Genomic DNA, 18,505 nt, shown 5'->3' on the forward strand with positions numbered 1-18,505 from the left:
AGTGTTGAACCTGGAGTATTAAAACAAAATTGTGTAATGATATACATGAATGGCATATCCTTGCATGTTGTTACTTAGTAATGTAAGTAAGTAAGTAAAAGGTGGGTGATTTGTACAGCAATGACTTCAACATGTGACAGCAGAGGCTTATCTGAATACGTGTCCTCTATCAAATAATAGGCCTCAGGCATCAAAGAGTAACACACACATTTCAGTTTCAAACTTCATTACCCTCAGAAGATACTTAAAAATACTGATGCAAAAACTGTTTTGATTCTATCAACTGCCTAATTTTGCAAGACCAAAATATGTAAAAAGTCTCCCTATTGTTCATCCATTGTCACTTTTATTTATGGCTTAGTACAGCTTTGTTGCTCTAAGAGTGGAGAAAGGCATGTATACATTACAAAAACAGTAAGAAAGCACTACAATTAGCAAAACAGCATCACAAATACAGATATGGTAAGCACTAAGTCAGCTATGTACTCTGAGCATCAGACCCAAAACTTATGTGTCCCTGAATCCAAAAGATAGAAAACAAGGATATGGCACAATTATCATCATGACAGTGTTAGTCCTCACAGCCACTCCAATGTATAGGTTCTTTTGAAGAAAAAAGAAAACTCCAAGGTTACAGGCCTCTCAGAAGAACAGCTTCCAGTTCTGTAAGCAGAATCCTACAGGTTAAAATCTACAGGGTAACACTTCACAGGTTAACCCTAAATGGGGTCTTCTTTTCTAAGCTTCCAAGTCTTCCTTTAGATGAATCTCTATGTCAGGAACTAATTTTATGTCTCACTCTTTTCAGACTAGTTCCATATATACAGCAGTAATTGACAATTTAGTCTTTATTAACTATCTAACATTCTAATACAAAATGTTGTACATTTGAACCTGGGGGTTGGACAGCATTTAATCTTACTTGCCATTGGAATTCTTTTATTTCTAGCAATAGTTCCCACCATTCCCCTCTAGGGTCAACAGGCAAAACCACTAAAATTCCAAATTTAAATCCAGTATAGTATGTCTAAACTGCATTATTAGTATTTGCCTTCTGTATTCAGTGTGTGAAGGATGCAGGCAGTATTATGTAGGTAAAACGGAGAAACGACTAAAGAAGAGAATATACGAACATTTTCTGATTCCCTGACATGGTTTTAAAATGTATTGTTTCTGTTTGAAACTGAGCCTTATATGCTTATATCTATATTTTTAGCAGTCAAATACAAGTATGAACTTTTATTAATGGTACATGTGTAACCATATATTTTAGAATGTATTCAGTATTTAAATTAAGATACATGTTTATTTTTCAATAGGTGTATGCATGTATATATAATTCTATTGGCATGAGCTGCAGGAATTGCTTTGGGTTTATAAAAATAACATTACAATCTTATTTTAAAGTTTTTATAGTAGCATATATCTTTAAAAGTTGATGAGTTGACAAATATTAGCTAATTGGGTAGGGTGTATAAGGAAGTTGTATTTATGCTATGTTTGTTCTGATGAAGTCCCAGTATTAAGTGTGGAGGGACAAAAGTGCTTGACGGAGTGGATTACAATAAATTTTCTTGGATTTTATGACTACACTGTATTTTTGAACTCACACATGTGAAGGTCTCAAACTGAGTTTTTTTTTCTTTATGGTTTATTTTTCCTCTTTTTCTTGCTGTTTTATTTTTTTTACTATCACAACCCTGTTGTGGGGCATAGGCTGAGATTATGAATAGCGCCCTATCCTTACATTGGAGTCTAATTTCCATGAGATTATCACTAATTCTGATGACATCCCTCATTGTCTTTTGAAGACTCTTCCTCACCACAATTCCCATGCAAATTTCTAGTCTGTCCTTCCCCTGAGTAGTTGACATTGGCTCCCAAGCCAAGTGGCTTTACTGCACTGCCCTTCCATCTTGTCTTCTGCTGGATACATAGGATGTTCATCCTACTCTTCCTAACCATCATGTCATCCACATACAAACAGCATCTTGTCAGTGAACTGACACTGAGTGTAATAATTGTTAGCTCATGTTTGACAGGCTGATTTGTTTTACATCCAGCTTTTGCTAAACAGAGCTATCCCTGTTAAAAGCTAAACAATTAGACACCAGCCAGCTGGTAGCTTATTGACTCAGGGCTGCTGGACTTATGTCATGCACACAATGGTCAATAAACAGCACATACACCCCTCTCATCATTAGCATGTGTCTCTGGGGTAGGTCAGAGTAGAGTGGATTCTCAACCCACATATTACCGGCAAATATCCATGCCCATTTTTGGTGAAATTAGTTAACATGACTATGTCACCTAGAGTCAATTTTTACACCATTGAGTGGTTAGCCCTGACATGGTGTGCAGTCCAGGATCCACATTTTCCTATCTAGAGGATGCTGCACACCACAATTGATACCCAAAGTAGTTGGTCTATACAAATCTTCCCCCTGTAGAGTACCATGTAGAGTCTGTTACAACTTCATTATTCCGTGAGTCTTGAGGTGGAAACACTCAGCATGTTTTTGGGAGTTGGGAGGTACCCCAAAGAGACAAAAGGAGAACATGCAAACTCCATACAGACAGTGCCTGGAGGCCAGGATCAAATTTTATTCCTTGTGCATGGGAGGTGGAGACCTTAACCATTATGCCAGTCAATGGTATAGACAACACACCACAACAAAATGAAAATGTAGCCAGGTCCTAGGAACTTGAGTTGATAACACCATCTCTTTTAACCATCATGTGATAACAGTTGACACGAAATCCTTTACTTTAGCCCAACTTATTGCCATAGGAATATTACTAAGGTGTAAAGAGGTAATTGCTCTCTTATACTGTACTTTAATCAGACCAATCATTGAGTACTGTGCCTCCTTTGGGCTGTATTGTGCTAAATATATATAAAAATGTACAAAACCCCAACATTTTCTAACCAAAAAGATCAGAGGCCTACAGTCCCTGAGGTACCAAGAAAGACTGGAAGCTCTGTCCCTTTTTTCAGTGTCTTATAGACTTTTTGAGGAGATCCCTGTCTCACTTACTACTCCATAAGAGATCTAAAAAATTAACCAGCTCAAGTAATCACAGTAGAAATATTTAATATAGTTCAAATGAAAACACACATCAAATGCTTCTTCAGATACACAGTGAAAACATCTTAATGACAGTTCATTTAAATAGACTCATAAAATCACATGACTAAAAAATCAGATCTAATAGGATAAAAATACACAACTAGCACCTTAGTATCAATACAAGCTTAATGTTGTTCATACCAATCAAGACTGGATCTATATCAGCTCTCAGTTCATTTGTTAAACAATATTCTGCCTTCTCAGTGCAATCATCATCCCCCTTTATAAAACCATAAACATAAACTGATTTCTAAATGAATATCCAAAAAAATTAATGCTAACATGAGAATACAGTTTCTTAAACTTTAAAAAAGTAACAGTTTGAGTTAAGAAAGTTATAAAATCATCTATATATCTTAATGTATCACCCCATAAAACAAAGAATATATCATCTACAAATCTTTTATAGAAAAGTATACACGGTGAGAATAATTATTATAATTAAATATATATTCTCATTCCCAAGTGGCTAACATAATATTATTAAAGGTTTTGTATACTCTGCAGTTCACTACTTGGTGGATTTTTACTCCACAGGCACACAAAACCTATACAAAAGGTTCTGAGGTCTCAAATTTTATTTACATTTCCTCTTACTTGTGCACATCCATGAGCTCTTTAAAAATCATCACTGTGACAGTTTCTACTGTAAGCTATTTCTCTGGATGCATGTATTGTTCAGAAAATGGGAGTCAACTAGTTTGGCTGTAAATGACTACCTCTCATGCATGTAAAAAGGTTTGTCTTCATCAGGAAGAAAATGGGGACTAGTCACATTAGTCATTTATATGAGCCTCTTGTAAGCAGGTACTGTAAACTTTTTTTTTGCCAAACGAGAAGATTAGTCTTTCATAATCTATTGCAGGATATATGAACCCCATAAAAGTGGGCACAGCCTCTCATATTGCATGTGATATAAACATTGATAATGACAAGTCAGACTGGAAAAAAATCTGTAGTAAAGCTTTCATAATTTGCTTCAAGGAATATGAGCCCCACAAAGGGAGACACAGCCTGTTATATTATGAGTGATACAAAACAGGTTAATAAAGTCTGCTGATAGTTTTGCAAAAGCAGGCATTTTCAATGATCAAAGTATAAACACCTTTATGACCCAGTCTATTAGATGGACCTGATGAAGCTTAGGTGAAAGTGTTTTATTACATATAGCTTTATAGTTGTAGCTCATGTTCTGTTGTCATGTTTTGTTTGTTTAACATAAAATAAAAATAAAAACTTTCAACTAAGAATAATGGTCCACAGGCTGCTAAGCTGATAAATCTTAAACAACTTAAAAAAACAATAGTCTGAGTTAAGTAAGTTATATCTATATCTCTTAATGTATAAGCCCTAAAAAACAAAGAATATTATCATCCACAAACCTTTTATACAAAAGCAAACATGGTAAGAAATCATTACTAGAATTAAATATATATCCTCATTCCCAAGTAGCTAACACTATATTGGCATAAATGTTTGCCACTGGTGTACTCATGGCTACACCTTTATTTTTTAGATAATATTCATCCTGAAACAAAAACATATTCTTACTTAAGACGAGAAAGTAAATCACAAATAGTGTGATTTTAGTATTTGTTATAGCAACCAATGTCTGAAATTAATTTCTCACATATTTTATGCCATTTTCACTAGGAATTACTGTGAAAAAGAATTCACAACACATGTTACAAATAAGATGAGTGCCCTTTGGTCAAATACCATTGAAAAAGTCTTTAATATAACTTGGCGAATGTTTTAATAGCTGTTTTAATATTTCTTCTGGATATAAGGAGATAGATTATGTGATCCAACCCCTTACCAAAACAATCTGTCTTGTCTGGGATTTCTGCTTATTCTTATGGATTTTGAAAGACAATAATATAATGGTACAACTGGGTGTGGCTTATAAAAATATTTTAAAAGATCCAAAGGCAGGTAGCCAGCCATTCAAACATATTCTATAAAGCCATTGTCGGTTCTTTTAATACTACTACTTTTAATAAATCAAGTGTATTATTACAATAAAATCCTGTATTCATAACTACTACTACACCACCTTTGTCTGCACGCAATCATTATATCATCATTATTTAAGAGAGAAACAAATACTATCCTTTCAGAATTTGTTAAATTAAAAAAGTAATATTTTTATTTTTTAAATTTCTCGATTCATAAATATACTATATATCTCATTTTCACCGGCATTCTGAAATGCTTGTATGACAGTATTAATGACAGTGACAAAAGTACTTGTTTTTATTCAAAATGGACTAAATAGTTCATTCATTCTCTGGAAAGATCATTTTCAAATTAAGTTGATACACAAAGAGCCTAAGCTGTCTAAGAAAGTCAGAAATGTTGCTGTAATCAGCTGGTATGAATAATATACCTTTGCTAAGTAAAGAATTTTCAGAATCGGAAAGCTGATAACCAGACAGATTAAATACAATACATTTATAGTCTACCTCTTCTGTTGTTTGGAATAACTATAAGTTGTAGGGGTTTGATAGCCCCTTCCTCCTCCTCTTTCACCTTTGTAACTTCTGCTTCTGCTTCTCTATTTGTGCATTGATAAAGGCACCTCCTGAAAGAGAAGAGGAAACTCTAAAGAGTCCAGTGCAGGCATCATATTGGCATCCACTATTACTGCTGACTTGTATTCAAAACTGTTGGTATCTGTTCACTGGTATCATATGGCTCGTTGACATCTCTCCTTATGTCTATTTGTCATTGATCATTTAGATCTAGGCCAACAGAAAACATTCCCTTTTCTAAAATCATATATATCCCTCTTTAATTTTATTTTCTTTGTTATAATCAGCTGCTGTTCAAACGTTGTCATATATTCCAACTTATTATCATAATCATGCAAGTTATTCTAAAAATGTGGACACATTGTACTAGAAGTATACAGATCTTTAATATCATGTCTCATTCTACCTTTTATTGTTTCAAAATAGTAATTCATGAGATGAATATACTCTACACTGATTTTCAAATTAATTCAGCCCCCTCGACCTGTGCCCTCAGCACTGGGCCCTGTCTCTATTGGTATGCTGGTCAGGGCCAGGCATTGTTGCAATTCTGCCAATCACACAAGGATATTTTCAAGCTTTTGGCTCATTATTGCCATAACCACTTCCTTCATCTCCTGCCAGGTAACATATTGGGACCTACTGGTACCAACCCCAGACTGTGCAACACCCTCTACCGACAAGCCACCAGAGGCACTATGGAACTCCCTGTAGGTTGACCCCCCCCCCCCCACCGACAATGGTTGACTTAATTACCCTGCAGAGAAGCAGGTCTGGAGGAAACTGGAGACTCAGCAAGAAATGGTAGTGCAGGTCTAAGGTGTGGTGACCACTGCTGCACCACAGAAGAGAAGGCAGTGCAGGTCTAGGGTGTGGTGACCACTGCTGCACTACCGACACAGATGTGGTTGACATTATGTAACATATTTACATAAGTGGAAAAAAATACAACAGCAAATATCAAAATAGATATAAAAGAAGGATAGCAAAAAAAGAGACACACACAACAGGGGAAAATATTAGAAAGTTTGTTTCTTATTATCAGTCATAAAAGTGCCTAAAGAAATACAAACTGTTGTTTGGTATGCAATTATAATTTGGAAGCTATATCTGACCAGGAATACTAGAGAGTAAGGTAGAATTGCAAGCAATGTGTCAGAAGAGGCATGAGGGCAAGGATCTTAACCAGGCCCCGTGTATGTATGTGGGAGCAGAATGCAATACAATGGTGTGATGTAGGATATTTGCTGTTGTATTTTTTTCCACTTATGTAAATATGTTACATAATGTCAACCACATCTGTGTCGGTAGTGCAGCAGTGGTCACCACACCCTAGACCTGCACTGCCTTCTCTTCTGTGGTGCAGCAGTGGTCACCACACCTTAGACCTGCACTACCATTTCTTGCTGAGTCTCCAGTTTCCTCCAGACCTGCTTCTCTGCCAAAAAATGCATAGTCATACCCTTTGGGAAAAACAAGGTTACCCCTAGCTACAAAATAGGTGGCAATCCACTGAGCACAGAAGAAGTTATCAGGGACCTGGGGACCCAGGTTGATAGTAGTCTGTTATTCGACACCCATGTAGCTAAAGTAGTTAGGAAGACCTTCTACATTGCCCACCTTATCATGAAGGGATTCTCATCTAGATCAAGGGAGGTCATAGTCTCCCTTTACTCATCACTCATCAGACCAATGATTGAGTACAATGCCCCATTCGGGATGTATCTGACCCGACACTTGCAGCAGCTGGAGAGGCCACAAAAGTTCCTCACCAAAAGGATAAAGGGTCTCAAAAATCTGTCCTATGCTGCCCAACTGAAAGAACTCCAGCTCTATTCAGTCGCCACCGCTTGCTCAGAGGTGACCTTTGCCTAACATACAAGGCCATGTCAAACCCAGATTTGATGAATATGCTTCACCTCAAAAAATCTAGATCCATCAGAGCCACAAGGGCGGGAGACTTAAACCTCGACACGGCTATTAATAGGATGTGCTGGAGGGATAGATTCATCACCCAAAGACTCTCTATGCTGTGGAACAAAATCCCGGTACATGTGAGGCAGAGCACCTCGCTGGCCTTGTTCAAGAGAAATCTTGACCAATGGATGGGAGATCGCAGATATACCCCAGGGATTACCTCAGTGTCACTGCTTGACAGAGGCACAGCAAAATAATGGGTATAGTTCCCCATACTAAAGGGGTGGCGTAAGCCACAAAACGATGGGCTAGGCTTGTAAATGCCCCCGGGCAGATAGCCTAGTATGAACCTATGAACCTATGAACCTATGACACCAGTGGCTATGGAAGGTGCTGCATGATGTGCCTACTGCTATGCATTAATGTCAAGGAACAAGAAAGGCATGTCAGGCATGGAAGTGTAGGACACAGTAACAGTAGAAAACCAGTGGCCTAAACATGGGCAGTAGCCAAGATTTAGACATTTTTTTCAGTGTACTCAGTGGGATGTTTTTAAGACAGCTGCTATGAATGAGGATGGTATTGTTGATCTGGAGGAGTACAGTTCAGTAGTTTCCAGCTACATAAGTACGTGCACTGACCTCACTGTGCCCCATAATGACATCTGAATATATCCAAATAATAAACCATGGATTAACTCAGAGGTTCACTCTGTGCTTCATGCCCGCTCCAAGGCATATGCATCAGGCAATATCAGCGAGTATAAAAAATATAGATGTGACTAATGCAGAGCTATCAGAGCAGCAAAGGAAAATTATAATCATAAGCTGGAAGGCTATTATTCGACTGCTGATACAAGGCATATGTGGTAAGGTTTGGAAAACATCAGAGACAAAGGCAGAGTGATGACTACTGAAAGCCAGTTTTCACTTGACCAATTTCAATGAATTTTATGCCTGGTTTGAGGTCCAAAACACTGAGTCAAACGGTACCACCATAAGAAAGAGGGGCTGAGAGGAGGAACTACCATCTTTCACAATATCACCAGCAAGTGTGGCAAAGTCCTTGAGGAGGATAAATCCTTGGAAGGTGGCCGGTCCAGATAATATTGCTGGAAGGACACTCAAAACCTATGCTACAATGCTTGTTGATGTATTCAATCTATCTCTTGCACTAGCTACAATTCTGACTTGTTATAAGACAACCACTATTATTCCACTGCCAAAAAAGGGCAAAGCCAACTGACTGAATGACTACTGGTTGGTTGCATTGACTCCCATAGTGATGAAATGATTTGAGAGAACCATTATGAGTCATATTCAGTCAGTTATATCTGATACAATGGATCCCCTGCAGCGTGCATGCAGACAGAATAGGTCGACAGAGGATGCAGTAAGCGCAACATTGCATACACATCTTGCTCATTTGGAGAATAAGAACTGTTATGCTCGATTGCTGTTTATTGATTATAGTTCGTCCTTCAATATCGTGATACCAACAAAGCTCATTAATAAGCTGTCCATACTGGGTGTGCCACCAACTCTTTGCAAATGGGTCCTGGATTTTTTAACAGGCAGACCACAGTCAGTCAGACTGGGGAAATAACATCTCTAAAACAATAATAATAATAAATACAGGAACTCCACAAGGCTGTGTGCTGAGTCCAATGCTGTACACCTTCTTCACTTATGATTGTGTTGCTTCTTAACATGACACCAGTATTGTCAAATTTGCGGATGATACAACAGTCATTGGTCTGATCTCCAGGGGTGATGAGTCAGTGTACAGGAGGGAATGGAGAACCTTGTGAAGTGGTGTCAGAACAGTAGTCTGTCTGTTTATACCAGCAAGATGAAAGAGGTGATCATTGATACATGGAAGAATAGAGGGCAGCAATTACCATTATATATTGGTGAGTCTGAGGTGGAAAGAGTGGCTGCATTAAAATTCCTTGGTATTAACATCTCTGAGGACCTTACATGGACTCATAACATCACACATCTGGTAGGGAAAATTCAACAGCGACTGTATTTTCTGAGAAGGCTGAGGAAGTTTGGCATGCCCAATACCATCCTCAGCAACTTCTACAGATGTACAGTTGAGCGCATTCTCTTCCACTGTATCACAGTATGGTTCAGGAACAGTACAATACGGGATCGCAAGGCTCTGCAGTGAGTAATAAAAATTGAGCTAAACATCATTGGACTAACACTCCCTGCACTGGAGGACATCTACAACAAAAGAGTTTTTAGGAGGGCCCAAAACATTATCATGGACACTACCCACCCACAACATAAACTGTTTATGCTGCTACCATCAGGGAGGCGTTATAAGAGCATGGCGGCCAGAACAACCAGGCTGAAAGGCAGTTTTATACCTCAAGCTAATAGACTGTTAAATAAAACTCACATACTACCTCTCCCTCCAGCATTGTAGGTTGCTTCACATTTGGGGGAAATGAGCTTTTGTTGCACAAATATGCTCTTTTGCACAGTTATATATATTTACTGACATTGGTATTTATATTATTGTCTATGTTTTGTCTTAGATTATTTCTTCTTGTTAATTGCCATGTTTTTATATGTTGCTGGAAGATTTGCAGAATAAGACTTTCATTGTAGTTTGTGACTCTGTCTGTAATACATATGACAATAAAATTGAATTGAATTGAATTTATACGTTCATAATATGTTCATAGGTGTATACTAGGCTAATGACCACTGGGACCTTCATGAGTTAAGCCATGTATACCAAATGTAGCTTGCAAGTTTTTTTTGTGCTTTAAAGGTTATTTTAAAGGGCATATGTAAGCTAGGGTATAATTTACAGACTGCATTTGTTTATTACAGACATAGGTGCCTGGCCTTGGGTGAATTCCCAATTTCCATTCTACTGGTCCAGGTTACTCTTGAACATTGTTAGGGGAAGAAATCTGCTTCTCATGGATGGGAAGCCTCTTCCAGAGGAGGGGAATTTTGTGAGACACATACCTCTCCCATTAACATGACCTATTTATGTCGCAAATAATATTCATGTCCCTTGATTAACTCTGATGCTACTGATTTTGTGGACGTGCAAAAGGTCCATCATAACAGTATCCAATGATGTCTTACATGCCAGGCACAGATCACCTCTCAACAGTCTGTAGGAAACTAAGTATAGACATATGGCTTTGAAGCAATTGCAAAGGACATGTTATTTACACCCTGAATTCTTTTTGTGAGGAACCTCTGCATATGTTCCAGTTGCTGAATGTACCTGGTCAGGTATATACCACGGATGGCATTGTACTCAGTGATGGGTCTGATAAGGTCTGAATACAGAGGAATAATGACCTCCTTTGATCTAGATGCCATGATTATAAATTGAGCAACAGAGAATTATTTTCTTACCGTCTTAGACACATGTTGGCTGAAGGTCAGGTTACTATACACATACATCCCCAAATCCATGACTACTGGGTTCAGTCTTAGGGGTATGTTATCAATGAGGTCTTTTCTTAGGATATTACGCATTTCTTGGCACTGGGTTTTAAGCCGTGGCTTTAGCACCAGTTATTTGTCTGTGTTCATCCTTCCTGTAAAATGTTAGTGTGTTGGGAGATTCTATGACTGATAGCTTACAAGTCATCTGCAAACCTGGTCATCCAGTGGCCTTTGACATTGGCTTTGACTTCTGAGAAGTGAGTGTCAAAAAGGAGTAAGCCCAGCACAGCACAGAGCTCTGAGGGATTCTGCCAGTGACTGGCCTCTTTGTGGAGGTGGTCTCCCCTATCCTAACTTCCTGAGTCCTATCAGAGAGCCAGATGGCTATCCAACATGTAACAGAGGGGTCAATGCTTAATTCCATGAGTTTGTTTATATGTCCAAGTGGGGTATTATATCAAATGCCTTAGCCAGGTCAAGACAGGCAGTATGCACCATTGTGCCCTCATCCACTACCTTGGTGTCCTTTTCAAAGAAGTCCTCCAGGTTGAGTAGGCATGATCTACGTTGATGAAGTCAAACTGGATTGGATCTAGTGTCTGAAGATTTCCTATGTCATTATTAAACATATTCATAATAATTCTTTCCATGGCTTTGCATATTGGACTAGTCAGACATATGGATCTGTAGTTCCCAGATTCAACTGAAAATCACCCTTAGGCAGAGGGATGGCTGTTGCAGTCCTTAATGGATATGGTGCAAAGCCTAACTGGAGGCTATTGTTAAATAATGATTCCAGAAGTCCAAATAGGTCATGCTTCAGGCTATTTATGAGGCATCCTAGGATAATATTGGGGCCCATTGATGCGGTGTTTTTAGCTTTAGAGAGCATCTAGGACCTGCATCCTAGTGATAGTTATGAGGGATATGTTAGACGGTATTAATTGCGGTGCAGATGAGGGGAGGTGGATAAAATTGGAACTGAATTTGTTGTCCAGCAGATTTGCTATATCTCCTGGCTCTGTGTAACTGACTCCATTAACAATCATTTCTGTGCACTTTTGTGTACTGCCTTTGAGGTTTCAGACATAGCTAAAGAAAGCTTTGTGGTTGTCCTTTGCCTGGGAAGCTATCTTTACCTCAAAAGTGGCTTTATTAGACTTAATTTACCATCTTAGTTTAGCCTGATAAGAAAATATTTATCCTGCTGGGTATTGCACTTTGTAATGTTGGCAATGATTTTTTTCTTTTTGTTGTATAGTCTGTTTTTGTTTGGATTCCACCAAGGTGGCTTGTTTTTTTTTAGTGTGTTCTGTTTCTGATAGGCATAACTTTCTCTGTGCATGTATTAACATGATTGCACATGGTTTCTGCATACAATTATGCACAGGCAGTTGTGTTCTGGGTTTGGAGGGGCTTTAAATTTTGTCAGGTAATCACTTAATAATAAGTAGTTTGCCTTAGAGTAGTTCCTAACTGTTTGCAGGGTTTGCTGTGGTCACAACACTGATTTTTATTTAGAAAGAGACAGCTTTTATATTCTGACCTTGCCAGAGAGGACACTTCATTGGGGGGAGGGGTGCATAATTCTCCCATATTTGTGAGTACCACATCCAATATGTTTGCACTTCTAGTGGGTGTATTGACTAACTGGTCTATAGTGTTGTGTTTACAAAGTCCAGAAATCTCTGGTCCTGTAAATTTGAGGTTATGTAGGAGCCCTAGTTTGTAGAGGGGTAGTTAAATTCCCGCATCAATAGGGTATTAAGCTGAACGGTAAGCGTCTCTGGTAGGTCTGTCTATGAGCTTTGGGTTTCATGTGTCATAGAGGATGATCTGTACCTTGCAAGGATATGATATGGGACTCTACCTATGGTAGTTTGGACATGACGAAGCTCAAGGATGTCATCCTATGTGACCAGCCTTGAGGTATATTTGTTTTTTATGTAGATCGAGACACCTCCTTTTTTAGTCTCTGCCTGTGCAGTAGCTGGTCTAAATGCATGGAAGGTATTGTACCCCTGCACTGCTGTGTTGCTCTCTGCTACTTTAAACCGTGTCTCAGTAACTGCACAGATGAAGGGAGTGGAGTTTCTTCTTTAGGCTCCTGGCATTGAGTAGCAACACTTAGATTCTCTTGGGTTGATTTTGCTAAGTTGAAAGGTTTGTCAAGTTGGCATTGCCTAAAATGGCACTATGTGGGAGGACAATATTTTAACAAATATTCAAAAGCCTAGCAGGGATAGCTGCAGACCATCATTGGCAAAGAAACATGGTCTGTTGACCATATCCTCCTATGCTGACAAATATTGTATCCCATTTGAATAACACCAGAAGCTAAGTCAGTTATTAAAGTCAAGCAATCATCAGCTTGGCATATGAGTGGTAGTATATATGCCAGTCAGTAGTACAACTCAGAGTGTGAAAAACTACCATGCCCTGGGTATGCAATATATAAGTGTCACTACCATGAGGCTTGGTTTGGGCAATGCATGCGGTGTGCCAGAGAGTCTGACTAGTGCATCCTTTAGGACTGGCTGGGCTATCATAGTGCACATAACAAGGATGGGGGTAACATTCACAGGTATATGGGAGAGTGTGGTACTTGAAATGTTGGAAGGATAAGCTGTGGCAAGAATAGGGTCCCTACTCTGACACCATGGGCACCTTACACTGGTTGGGTGGCTGAAACAGCAACTTGTCCTGCATGGACAGTGCAGGTGTGCCTGGAGGTGTGTATCCCTGTGGAGAGTGGGTGCAATAATAACCACAAGTTACTGTTATTTAGAGAAATGGATTGCTATAATATCTATATGCTGCTATATTAGTGCACTTACACATTTACCATTCTACACCCAATGAAAGAGGAGTCTATCTTCCTTAATCTGAATCGAGTGGATTTTGGGTGCATGGTAGGGTTCTGAAGTTGACAGTGTGTCTATATCTTGTTAGATGAGTGATGGTGGGAAAATAGTCTTTCAAAACTTGTACCCTTGGTAGTGGTTACAAATGGGAGAGATGTACATGTTAACATTTGTCTCTCTGGCAACAGCAGCTTCTCCAGGAATGGGCACAGCATTCTAACACATCAGGGAAACCTTTCCTGTTCCCTATCCAAGGACTGAGAAGAATGGATCTCTCTTGACCACTAAGGGGACCCACAAAGCTGCAGAGGATGTGGTTGTCCCCCAGTCTATAGTGGCTGTAGGTGCTATACCAGAGGGATCTGGGGCAAACAAATGAGTGATCTGAGGTACAAAAAATGGCTAAATCAGAGTAACCTACTTGGGGCTGAGGAAAATTGCTATCCTGCTGTGGTGACAAAGGTTGTTCACTTAATTTTTTTCTTTTTGTGTTGGAAGAAAGACTGACTGCAGGACTGGTAGTCTGTTACATTGTCAAGCCATAAATAGTACCTCTTTCCCAAGGGAGACAAGCAGCAATTGTTGGCAAACACTATCACTCCAGAAAAGTTACTTTTTTGAAAGAAAAATACAGAAAAAAGCACTTAAAACACTATGCTAGCCCCAAAAAAGTAAAAAAAAAAAAAAAAAGAAACTATTTCTCCACAGAAAAAATGTTTTCAATTACTTTACATCACTTTTAAACTGACAGAAAAAATGAGTGTTCCATTTAAAAATATGTTACAGTCTTGAGTCAGTCCATTAAAATACAACATTCCTAGCTTTAAAATAACTTTCCTGAAAAGGAAACTAATAAAACATCAACACAAGTAAGAAGATGGAAGTTTCTTTCCCCAAAGGGAACTTGTATGCCCAACAAAGGAATGTGCAAGTTGACCGTCGATCCTCAAAAGCCTCAGAGGAGTGTACTCTTCAGCAGCAGTAAGGATCTGAAAGGCTTCATGCCTAAACTTGTCTTTTAGTCAGTATAGCTTGAGCTGCCTGACAGTTTGGGCTTATGGAAGGTGCCCTGTAGCTTTGGGAGCCGGCCAGCTGTTATATCCTTGGCAGGATTTAGCCTATATAGCTAAGGCTACTATAGCAGTGATTAGTGGCTTTCTGAGCTGCATGCTGCATTGTATGGCATGTTAGAGGCACATCTATGATTAGCCACTGATTACTGCCACATGACAGGCACTTATACAGGCATGTGCCTCTGTGTGGGTCAGCTGTTGTACAATCTCTGGTACCTGTGTGGTGGGGTACTATAATTTCAGCGCAGGGGGAATATCACAGGGCAACAGCTTAACATTTACACATTTACATAGTTAGAATGTGCCAAAGGAGAGGAAGAGGATGAAGAAGTTTTCCCAGGCAGAGAATAACAAATTGCTGCAAGCCTCAGTGGACATGCCTGTCTGATTGTACTTACCGGCAAGAGAGACTAGACCTTCTTTTAGTATATCTGGCAGAGCATTTTTACACAGGTAAATACCATTGGTGGTCATTACCTGGCACAGGGCAAGTATGCTGTAGGGTCACCAGCATGATCTATCATGCCTGTAACAAGACATCCTGTCTTGCATAGGAGCAGAAGGCTAGTTGTTCCTAACCAAAATGAAAGAGTTCCTGGATTTTGTCTGGGGGGCATGACAGTTCCCTCATACTCAGTGAAGAACTTGACATTGGTGCAGAATGTCACCAACCACCACAGGTGACAGGGGGAATTCTGGGTATTCCCCTATGCACGCGTGCATATGTGTGTGTGAGTGTGTGTGTGTGTGTGTGTGTGTGTGTGTGTGTGTGTGTGTGTGTGTGTGTGTGTGTGTGTGTGTGTGTGTGTGTGTGTGTGTGTGTGTGTGTGTGTACACAGTATATAATAATGAGGTGCAATGTAAAGGATCACTCATATTGTGCATAGTTATTTTATTCATACAAGGACATCAAGTCTTCAGCTGCAGTATCAATACATACATGTACATACAAATATACATACATATCTACATACAAATATCTGAAGCATGGGCAATATTGCCCTTCTAGCCAGCCAATATACCAAAACAGTTATTCCCATAATAAATGTCCAGGTCGTTCTTAAAAATATCTAAACTAGTGCTCTCTTTGATGTAATTTGGTATTCTATTGTATGCATCAGTTACTCTCTCAGAGAATTAATAAGTACACTTTTCATTTCTGTAGAATCTTCTCTATAGGTGGTCTGATGATTGTCTACTACCCTTTGATAACCCTAAACATTCCCAGAGGTAGTTGTCTCTAAATGCTTTATATACCTGAAAAAGGTCTCCTCTTAAACATCTATATGAGACACTGTACAAGTTCACTAATTTTAGTCTTTCATAATAAGTTAAATTTTCACATCCTTGGATGCCCTTGGTATATTTCCACTGTACTCTTTCCAGTTTAATCATGCTGCTTTTCTTGTAAGTTTTTCATATTGTTATTCCATACTGAAGTTTGGGTCTAATATAATTAACAAAAAATGACTTCATCATTTCTGATTTTCTACACTTTATATATCTTTTTATACAACCTATAGCTATGTAGCTATTATTAACTAACTGGTTGAAATGATAAGGTCCTAAAATTTCTCCAAATATTAAATTATTGTCATATAGCTTGTATCGATTCTTAACCAAAGTTTTCATATTATGTCTAATTTGTTATAATTAATTTAACTGCAGATGTGTTTGTTTTATTTTTGAAGATTATAAACTTATTGATGTTAAAATGTTTTGTAATAATTTTGAGCTTTTCTCCCTGGACCTCCACTGAAAATGAGCTTCTACCCATTCAGATTTTCCAGGTAATCAAATGGCACTAAATAAATAAATAAATAAATAAATACATACATATCATTTCTTTGGGTATTCATAGCAGTGTGAAAAGAAAAGGGTATCCCAAATGACTGGACAATAAGCATTCTAGTGCTAGTGCACAAGAACAAAGGTGGATTCACAACTGTGGTCAGTACAGAGGTATCAAATTCCTGTCACTCTGCATGAAAGTGCAGGAGAGGGTGGTTAAAATGCTGATTAGTAGAAAGTAAAATGGGAGATGATCAGTTTAGACTGATATCAGGATGTAGTACAATCAATCTGGTGTTTGCATTGAGACAGGTAGTAGCGAATAAGCTAGAGAAAAGGAAATAATCCAACTGGGCATTCCTAGACTTGAAGAAAGCATATGGAAAGATCCCAAGAATGATGATTTGGGCAGTTCTGAGATGGTTCAAAGTCCCAGAAACACTGGTAGAATTACTGCATGCTGTGTATAAAGACCTAATGATGCAAGAACAAACAATGTTTTTACTCACAGAGGGGTTCCCAGTAGAAATGGGTATGCAACAGGGTTCATCTCTGAGCCCACTGCTGTTCATACTACTGATGGACAGGTTGGCAGAAACAGATAAACAAAGCTACTGTACACATACTGTGTGGGATTACAAGGAAACTCTGAACAGGAATTTCAGCAAATGATAAAAGAGCAGAATGCAAAATTGAAGGCACATAGAATGAAACTGAATACAGACAAGATCGTTTTCATGGTAGCAAATGGGGGAACTCACAAAAAGCTGAAAATTGAGAGAGTAGAGAAAATGGTAGAACAGGTTATCAGTTTCAAGTATCTGAGAGGAGTGGTTAAGGAGACGACAAGTATGAATGAATGAATGAACAAAGCTAGAATCAGAGGGGCTGCAGCCAGCTGGCACAAAATGTCAGTTGTAGTTTTTGACCTAAGAATGCTTTCTTCTGTTAAAATTAACTTGTACACAACAGTGGTGTGACCAACGTAACTTGTACATAACAGTGGTATGACCAAATTAACTTGTACATGACAGTGGTGTGACCAGTACAAGTGGTAGGTGGTGGTGAATGTAATTTGTGTTACATGGTGTTGGAGACAGTGAAGTAAGCAATGGAATGAGTCTAGAGTTGGCACTGAGCTAAATGGTTAACTTAAGGGAGAAGTGAAACAGACTGAGGAATGAGGAAGGATTACTACATCTGATTATTACACGTATAAATAGCCCACAAGTATAGCTCACAGGTATATTTCTGTAAAGGCTGTTTTAGTGACTTAATGGGTAACAATAGATCTGCAGATCTCCAGACAGTGACACCATATATTACAAAATTAAAAATAAATACTGTAACTAAAATATTCAGGAAACTGTATTACTATTGGTGCTGTTAGAGTAATTATTGGTGAAAATAAAGGAGTATGTTTTCAGCAATGGAACAAGTGCATGATGTTATATATACAAGGCACAGTTAATTTATTGCAAAGTACACTCAGCCATGTCATTATTTCTATCATGCTTTCCTGGATTATTTGTACTTTAAAAATACCACAAACATCAACACTTAGGAAGGGGGTATAAAGTGCTAGCTCTAAAATGCTTAGATGGCATTCTGTAACTGAGGCTATAGGTGAAGGTGAGAATATTAGCTTTCTCCAGCATAACTGTAATAGTGCAGGCAAAGTACAACAGTAGAACATATTTACCACTCATACATATAACCTCTCATACTAAGGTTTAAGGGATGCATTTTACAGGAAAGTGCCTTCAAAAA

Source organism: Protopterus annectens, chromosome 4.part1 (genome assembly GCF_019279795.1).
Source record: "Protopterus annectens isolate FY-2018-M chromosome 4.part1, PAN1.0, whole genome shotgun sequence".
Classification (NCBI taxonomy): Eukaryota; Metazoa; Chordata; order Ceratodontiformes; family Protopteridae; genus Protopterus; species Protopterus annectens.